This window comes from Cherax quadricarinatus, chromosome 72, assembly GCF_038502225.1.
Source record: "Cherax quadricarinatus isolate ZL_2023a chromosome 72, ASM3850222v1, whole genome shotgun sequence".
Lineage (NCBI taxonomy): Eukaryota > Metazoa > Arthropoda > Malacostraca > Decapoda > Parastacidae > Cherax > Cherax quadricarinatus.
Window position 1 is genome coordinate 4031959 of NC_091363.1, and position 10000 is coordinate 4041958.

The 10000-nt window shown below is 44.7% G+C and overlaps 1 protein-coding gene across 1 annotated transcript in view; it reads left to right on the forward strand.

Moving 5' to 3' along the window:
- LOC128701466 (probable G-protein coupled receptor B0563.6) overlaps positions 1-10000 on the forward strand; it is a 318000-nt gene that overhangs the window by 139742 nt on the left and 168258 nt on the right. The window lies entirely within an intron of this gene.

Here is a 10000-nt window from a genome sequence, read left to right on the forward strand (position 1 = left end):
TATATATATATATATATATATATATATATATATATATATATATATATATATATATATATATATATATATATATATATATATATATATATATATATATATATATATATATTTTATTTATTATCACACTGGCCGATTCCCACCAAGGCAGGGTGGCCCGAAAAAGAAAAACTTTCACCATCATTCACTCCATCACTGTCTTGCCAGAAGGGTACTTTACACTACAGTTTTTAAACTGCAACATTAACACCCCTCCTTCAGAGTGTAGGCACTGTACTTCTCATCTCCAGGACTCAAGTCCGGCCTGCCGGTTTCCCTGAACCCCTTCATAAATGTTACTTTGCTCACACTCCAACAGCACGTCAAGTATTAAAAACCATTTGTCTCCATTCACTCCTATCAAACACGCTCACGCATGCCTGCTGGAAGTCCAAACCCCTCGCACACAAAACCTCCTTTACCCCCTCCCTCCAACCTTTCCTAGGCCGACCCCTACCCCGCCTTCCTTCCACTACAGACTGATACACTCTTGAAGTCACTCTGTTTCGCTCCATTCTCTCTACATGTCCGAACCACCTCAACAACCCTTCCTCAGCCCTCTGGACAACAGTTTTGGTAATCAAGCACCTCCTCCTAACTTCCAAACTACGAATTCTCTGCATTATATTCACACCACACATTGCCCTCAGACATGACATCTCCACTGCCTCCAGCCTTCTCCTCGCTGCAACATTCATCACCCATGCTTCACACCCATATAAGAGCATTGGTAAAACTATACTCTCATACATTCCCCTCTTTGCCTCAAAGGACAAAGTTCTTTGTCTCCACAGACTCCTAAGTGCACCACTCACCCTTTTCCCCTCATCAATTCTATGATTCACCTCATCTTTCATAGACCCATCCGCTGACACGTCCACTCCCAAATATCTGAATACATTCACCTCCTCCATACTCTCTCCCTCCAATCTGATATCCAATCTTCACCTAATCTTTTTGTTATCCTCATAACCTTACAATTTCCTGTATTCACTTTTAATTTTCTTCTTTTGCACACCCTACCAAATTCATCCACCAATCTCTGCAACTTCTCTTCAGAATCTCCCAAGAGCACGGTGTCATCAGCAAAGAGCAACTGTGACAACTCCCACTTTATGTGTGATTCTTTATCTTTTAACTCCACGCCTCTTGCCAAGACCCTCGCATTTACTTCTCTTACAACCCCATCTATAAATATATTAAACAACCACGGTGACATCACACATCCTTGTCTAAGGCCTACTTTTACTGGGAAATAATTTCCCTCTTTCCTACATACTCTAACTTGAGCCTCACTATCCTCGTAAAAACTCTTCACTGCTTTCAGTAACCTACCTCCTACACCATACACCTGCAACATCTGCCACATTGCCCCCCTATCCACCCTGTCATACGCCTTTTCCAAATCCATAAATGCCACAAAGACCTCTTTAGCCTTATCTAAATACTGTTCACTTATATGTTTCACTGTAAACACCTAGTCCACACATCCCCTACCTTTCCTAAAGCCTCCTTGTTCATCTGCTATCATATTCTCCGTCTTACTCTTAATTCTTTCAATAATAACTCTACCATACACTTTACCAGGTATACTCAACAGACTTATCCCCCTATAATTTTTGCACTCTCTTTTGTCCCCTTTGCCTTTATACAAAGGAACTATGCATGCTCTCTGCCAATCCCTAGGTACCTTACCCTCTTCCATACATTTATTAAATAATTGCATCAACCACTCCAAAACTATATCCCCACCTGCTCTTAACATTTCTATCTTTATCCCATCAATCCCGGCTGCCTTACCCCCTTTCATTTTACTTACTGCCTCACGAACTTCCCCCACACTCACAACTAGCTCTTCCTCACTGCTACAAGATGTTATTCCTCCTTGCCCTATACACGAAATCACAGCTTCCCTATCTTCATCAACATTTAACAATTCCTCAAAATATTCCCTCCATCTTCCCAATACCTCTAACTCTCCATTTAATAACTCTCCTCTCCTATTTTTAACTGACAAATCCATTTGTTCTCTAGGCTTCCTTAACTTGTTAATCTCACTCCAAAACTTTTTCTTATTTTCAACAAAATTTGTTGATAACATCTCACCCACTCTCTCATTTGCTCTCTTTTTACATTGCTTCACAACTCTCTTAACCTCTCTCTTTTTCTCCATATACTCTTCCCTCCTTGCATCACTTCTACTTTGTAAAAACTTCTTATATGCTAACTTTTTCTCCCTTACTACTCTCTTTACATTATCATTCCACCAGTCGCTCCTCTTCCCTCCCGCACCCACTTTCGTGCAACCACAAACTTCTGCTGAACACTCTAACAGTACATTTTTAAACCTAACCCATACCTCTTCGACCCCATTGCCTATGCTCTCATTAGCCCATCTATCCTCCAATAGCTGTTTATATCTTACCCTAACTGCCTCCTCTTTTAGTTTATAAACCTTCACCTCTCTCTTCCCTGATGCTTCTATTCTCCTTGTATCCCATCTACCTTTTACTCTCAGTGTAGCTACAACTAGAAAGTGATCTGATATATCTGTGGCCCCTCTATAAACATGTACATCCTGAAGTTTACTCAACAGTCTTTTATCTACCAATACATAATCCAACAAACTACTGTCATTTTGCCCAACATCATATCTTGTATACTTATTTATCCTCTTTTTCTTAAAATATGTATTACCTATAACTAAACCCCTTTCTGTACAAAGTTCAATCAAAGGGCTCCCATTATCATTTACACCTGGCACCCCAAACTTACCTACCACACCCTCTCTAAAAGTTTCTCCTACTTTAGCATTCAGGTCCCCTACCACAATTACTCTCTCACTTGGTTCAAAGGCTCCTATACATTCACTTAACATCTCCCAAAATCTCTCTCTCTCTGCATTGCTCTCTTCTCCAGGTGCATACACGCTTATTATGACCCACTTCTCGCATCCAACCTTTACTTTAATCCACATAATTCTTGAATTTACACATTCATATTCTCTTTTCTCCTTCCATAACTGATCCTTCAACATTACTGCTACCCCTTCCTTTGCTCTAACTCTCTCAGATACTCCAGATTTAATCCCATTTATTTCCCCCCACCGAAACTCCCCTACCCCCTTCAGCTTTGTTTCGCTTAGGGCCAGGACATCCAACTTCTTTTCATTCATAACATCCGCAATCATCTGTTTCTTGTCATCCGCACTACATCCACGCACATTTAAGCATCCCAGTTTTATAAAGTTTTTCTTCTTCTCTTTTTTAGTAAATGTCTACAGGAGAAGGGGTTACTAGCCCATTGCTCCCGGCATTTTAGTCGCCTCATACGACACGAATGTCTTATGTATATATATATATATATATATATATATATATATATGTATATGTATATATATATATATATATATATATATATATATATATATATATATATATATATATATATATATAAGGGAACGCAAAACGTGAGTGGAAAGTAGTCACTTCTCTCACTTGGTCTCACTACTCACAGAATCTCGGTTCGATCCCCTGCTTTCCTGCACATTCCTCAGTAGAAGTCCCACATAAAGGCTTCACTTGGCCCATCTAAGGCTCGAACTCACGGCAGGAGAGTACTGAGACTCACTGGCCAGTGTGCTGACCACTGGATCAGCTGACTCTCAGCTCTTACCACCAGTGTAGTATTTCTGTACACTATAAGGGGGTTCTGCCATTTCTTTCCAGTCGCGTTATTACGATTTCGTTAATCTTAATTTATCAAACTGATTGAAAATGTACTTTATACATATGCTTATACACTTATGTACATGCATGTATATACACAAATATATATACACACTGTCAGAGGAATATTCATTGTCTGTATACTCCTTACACAGGCAGTGTACTCACCTAATTGTACTCACCTAATTGTGGTTGCAGGGGTCGAGACTCAGCTCCTGGCCCCGCCTCTTCACTGATCGCTACTGGGTCCTCTCTCTCTCTGCTTCCTGAGCTTTGTCATACCTCTTCTTGAAACTATGTATGGTTCCTGCCTCCACTACTTCACTTGCTAGGCTATTCCACTTGCTGACAACTCTATGACTGAAGAAATACTTCCTAACGTCCCTGTGACTCGTCTGAGTCTTCAGCTTCCAGTTGTGACCCCTTGTCCCTGTGTCCCCTCTCTGGAACATCCTATCTCTGTCCACCTTGTCTATTCCCCGCAGTATCTTGTATGTCGTTATCATATCTCCCCTGACCCTTCTGTCCTCCAGTGTCGACAGTCCGATTTCCCTTAACTTTTCCTCGTACGACATTCCCTTGAGCTCTGGGACTAGCCTTGTTGCAAACTTTTGTACTTTCTCTAACTTCTTGACGTGCTTGACCAGGTGTGGGTTCCAGACTGGTGCTGCATACTCCAGTATGGGCCTAACATACACAGTGTACAGTGTCTTGAACGATTCCTTATTAAGGTATCGGAACGCTATTCTCAGGTTTGCCAGGCGCCCGTATGCTGCAGCAGTTATTTGGTTGATGTGTGCCTCCGGTGACGTGCTCGGTGTTATGGTCACCCCAAGGTCTTTCTGCCTGAGTGAGGTCTGTAGTGTTTGTCCACCTAGCCTATACTCTGTCTGTGGTCTTCTTTGCCCCTCCCCAATTTTCATGACTTTGCATTTGGCTGGAATAAATTCGAGAAGCCAGTTACTGGACCACATGTCCAGCCTGTCCAGGTCTCTTTGCAGTCCTGCCTCATCCTCGTCCGATTTAATTCTTCTCATCAACTTCACGTCATCTGCAAACAGGGACACTTCAGAGTCTATTCCTTCCATCATGTCGTTCACATATATCAAAAATAGCACTGGTCCTAGAACTGACCCCTGTGGGACCCCGCTCGTAACAGGCGCCCACTGCGATACCTCTTCACGTACAATGACTCGTTGCTGCCTCCCTGTCAGGTATTCCCTTATCCATTGCAGTGCCCTCCCTTTTACATGCGCCTGATCCTCCAGCTTCTGCACTAATCTCTTGTGGGGAACTGTGTTAAAAGCCTTCCTGCAGTCTAGGAAAACGCAATCTACCCACCCCTCTCTCTCGTGTCTTACTTCTGTTACCTTGTCATAAAACTCCAGGAGGTTTGCGATACAAGATTTGCCTTCCATGAACCCATGCTGGTTTTCATTTATAATCTTGTTCCTTTCCAGGTGTTCGACCACTCTCCTCCTTATAATCTTCTCCATGACTTTGCACACAATACATGTCAGAGACACAGGTCTGTAGTTTAGTGCCTCGTTTCTGTTTCCTTTCTTAAATATGGGGACTACATTAACTGTCTTCCATTTCTCAGGTAGTTGCCCAGTTTCAAGGGATGTGTTGAAGATTGTGGTTAGAGGCATGCACGGCATCTCTGCTCCTTCTCTAAGGACCCATGGGGAGATGTTGTCCGGTCCCATCGCCTTTGAGGTGTCAAGGTCACTTAAGAGCTTCTTCACCTCCTCCTCAGTTGTTCGTATGTCATCCAACACTTGTTGGTATATTCCCTCTTGATGTTCCCTTCTGTGCTGTCTTCCCACAGCCCTTCCTGTCTCTACTGTAAAAACTTCCTTAAATCTCCTGTTCAGCTCCTCACATACCTCCTGATCATTTCTTGTGAGTTCTCCACCTTCTGTCCTTAATCTGATCACCTGGTCTTTGACTGTTGTCTTCCTCCTGATGTGGCTATACAACAGTTTCGAGTCAGTCTTGATTCTCGATGCTATGTCATTTTCATACTGTCGCTGGGCCTCCCTCCTTACCTGTGCGTACTCATTCATTTTCGTGTGTTCTCTGCCTTATGTACTTTTTCCATTCTCTATTGCACTTTGTTTTTGCCTCCTTACACCGTCGGGTGAACCAGGGGCTCGTTCTGGTCTTCCCGTTGTTACTGTTGCCCTTGGGAATAAACCTTTCCACTGCCTCCTTGCATTTTGTTGTTACATATTCCATCATTTCATTTACTGGCTTTCCTGCCAGTTCCCTGTCCCACTGGACCTCCTGCAGGAAGTTCTTCAACCCTATGTAGTCCCCTCTTTTATAGTCAGGCTTTTCCCATTCAACTCCTGTTATTCTCTCCACTTGCAGCTCTCCTATGTATTCAAAGCACAGAACCACGTGGTCGCTAGCTCCTAGGGGACTCTCATACTTGATGTCCTCAATGTCTGAGCTGCCCAGGGTGAACACAAGGTCCAATCTTGCTGGTTCATCCTCCCCTCTCACTCTGGTTGTGTCCTTAACATGTTGGTGCATGAGGTTTTCCAGCACCACGTCCAACATCCTGGCTCTCCATGTTTTGGGACCCCCATGTGGCTCCAGGTTTTCCCAGTCAATCTCCCTGTGGTTGAAATCCCCCATAACCAGCAACTTTGCTCTGCTGGAGTGAGCTCTTCTTGCCACCTCAGCAAGTGTGTTCACCATTGCTCTGTTGCTCTCTTCATATTCCTCTCTTGGCCTCCTGCAGTTCTGTGGTGGATTATGCATCACTGCAATGACCACTTTGTGTTCCCCAGACTGAAGTGTACCTGCTATGTAGTCTCTTTCTCCTGTCTCATCTATGCCTTCCCTTATCTCGAATTTCCATCTGTTTTTTTTACGAGCAGAGCAACCCCACCTCCCCCCCTGCCCCTTCTATCTTTCCTCATGATCTGGTATCCTGGTGGGAAGATTGCATCTGTTATTGTCTCTGTGAGTTTTGTTTCTGTAACTGCTATGATGTCTGGGGACTTCTCATCGATTCTTTCTTGCCATTCCTCATGTTTATTCGTTAATCCATCTGCATTTGTGTACCAAACCTTCAACTTCTGTTCTAATACTGTAACTGTGGTGCGGGGGTGGAAACAGAGGGATCGGTGTGTGATGGTTGGTTTGGATTGTTCAGTTGCCTTGGGGGTGTCGTGGCTGGAGTCCTTCTGCAGGTGTTTCTGGGGGGGTGCGCTTGTCCTTCCATTTGATCCTGGGTTATTCTGCTCTCCCTCCTTTTTCATTTCCTCCCATTTCTCCTTTCGTTTTTGAACTCTCTCTTTCATTGTCTTCCTTTCGTCCTGTGTTCTGTCGAGGTACACACACCGGAACTCCTGCTTGCCTCTCAGCCATGCTTTCTCCTGCAGGATCCTGGTTCGGGTTGATTCTGCCTTGAAAATTACTTTGAGAGGCCGATTCCTTTTCTTTGTGAACCACCCAATTCTCCGAAAATTTGCCACCTGGGTCATGTCCCCCTCGCCTATCACCTTCATGATATCTTCAATCGCTTTTTTCTCCTCCTGCTTTCTTTCATCATAAGTTTCCCCTTTAGCTTCGTCTAGCCCATAGACAAACACGGATCTCTCCCTTTCCACCTCCCACTGTGACTCCCATTGCATCCTCTGATGTGTTTTAGTTCCTTCCCGTGGAGTGTGTGTGTGTGTGTGTGTGTGTGTGTGTGTGTGTGTGTGTGTGTGTGTGTGTGTGTGTGTGTGTGTGTGTGTGTGTGTGTGTGTGTGTGAGAGTGTGTGTGTACTCACCTAGTTGTACTCACCTAGTTGAGGTTGTGGGGGTCGATTCCAAGCTCCTGACCCCGCCTCTTCACTGGTCGCCACTAGGTCACTCTCCCTGAACCATGAGCTTTATCGTACCTCTGCTTAAAGCTATGTATGGATCCTGCCTCCACTACACCTCTTCCCAAACTATTCCACTTCCTGACTACTCTGTGGCTGAAGAAATACTTCCTAACATCCCTGTGATTCATCTGTGTCTTCAGCCCCCAACTGTGTCCCCTTGTTGCTGTGTCCCATCTCTGGAACATCCTGTCTTTGTCCACCTTGTCAATTCCTCTCAGTATTTTGTAAGTCGTTATCATGTCCCCCCTATCTCTCCTGTCCTCCAGTGTCGTCAGGTTGATTTCCCTTAACCTCTCCTCGTAGGACATACCTCTTAGCTCTGGGACTAGTCTTGTTGCAAACCTTTGCACTTTCTCTAGTTTCTTTACATGCTTGGCTAGGTGTGGGTTCAAACTGGTGCCGCATACTCCAATATGGGCCTAACGTACACGGTGTACAGGGTCCTGAACGATTCCTTTTTAAGGTGTCGGAATGCTGTTCTGAGGTTTGCCAGGCGCCCATATGCTGCATTAGTTATTTGGTTGATGTGCGCTTCAGGAGATGTGCCTGGTGTTATACTCACCCCAAGATCTTTTTCCTTGAGTGAGGTTTCTAGTCTCTGGCCCCCTAGACTGTACTGTGTCTGCGGTCTTCTTTGCCCTTCCCCAATCTTCATGACTTTGCACTTGGTGGGATTGAACTCCAGGAACCAATTGCTGGACCAGGTCTGCAGCCTGTCCAGATCCCTTTGTAGTTCTGCCTGGTCTTCGATCGAATGAATTCTTCTCATCAACTTCACGTCATCTGCAAACAGTGACACCTCAGAGTTTATTCCTTCTGTCATGTCGTTCACAAATACCAGAAACAGCACTGGTCCTAGGACTGACCCCTGTGGGACCCCGCTGGTCACAGGTGCCCACTCTGACACCTCGCCACGTACCATTACTTGCTGCTATCTTCCTCACAAATATTCCCTGATCCATTGTAGTGCCTTCCCTGTTATCCCTGCTTGGTCCTCCAGTTTTTGCACTAATCTCTTGTGTGGTACTGTGTCAAATGCCTTCTTGCAGTCCAGGAAAATGCAATCCACCCACCCCTCTCTCTCTTGTCTTACTGCTGTCACCTTGTCATAGAACTCCAGTAGGTTTGTGACACAGGATTTCAAGTCCCTGAAACCATGTTGGGTGCTGTTGATGAGATCATTCCTTTCTAGGTGTTCCACCACTCTTCTGCTGACAATCTTCTCCATGACTTTGCATACTATACATGTTAGTGACACTGGTCTGTAGTTTAGTGCTTCATGTCTGTCTCCTTTTTTAAAGACTGGGACTACATTTGCTGTCTTCCATGCCTCAGGCAATCTCCCTGTTTAGATAGATGTATTGAATATTGTTGTTAGGGGTACACATAGCGCCTCTGCTCCCTCTCTCAATACCCATGGGGAGATGTTATCTGGCCCCATTGCCTTTGAGGTATCTAGCTCACTCAGAAGTCTCTTCACTTCTTCCTCGGTTGTGTGTACCGTGTCCAGCACATGGTGGTGTGCCCCACCTCTCCGTCCCTCTGGAGCCCCTTGTGTCTCCTCTGTGAACACTTCTTTGAATCTCTTGTTGAGTTCCTCACATACTTCATGATCATTTCTTGTTGTTTCTCCTCCTTCCTTCCTTAGCCTGATTACCTGGTCCTTGACTGTTGTTTTCCTCCTGATGTGGCTGTATAATAGCTTCGGGTCAGATTTGGCTTTCGCTGCTATGTCGTTTTCATATTGTCGTTGGGCCTCCCTTCTTATCTGTGCATATTCGTTTCTGGCTCTACGACTGCTCTCCTTATTCTCCTGGGTCCTTTGCCTTCTCTATTTCTTCCATTCCCTAGCACACTTGGTTTTTGCCTCCTAGCACCTTTGGGTGAACCATGGGCTCATCCTGGCTTTTTCATTATTCCTGTTTCCCTTGGGTACAAACCTGTCTTCAGTCTCCTTGCACATTGTTGCTACATATTCCATCATCTCATTAACTGGCTTCCCTGCCAGTTCTCTGTCCCACTGAACCTCGTTCAGGAAGTTCTTCATTCCCGCCTCTCCCCCTTTCCTGTAGTTTGGTTTCATTTGTCCTGGCCTTCCTGCTTCCCCCTCCACTTGTAGCTCTACTGTGTATTCGAAGCTCAAAACCACATGATCGCTGGCCCCAAGGGGTCTTTCATATGTGTTGTCCTCAATATCTGCACTGCTCAAGGTGAATACTAAGTCCAGTCTTGCTGGCTCATCCTCTCCTCTCTCTCTTGTAGTGTCCCTTACGTGTTGGTACATGAAGTTTTCCAGTACCACCTCCATCATCTTAGCCCTCCATGTATCTTGGCCCAAATGTGGCTCCA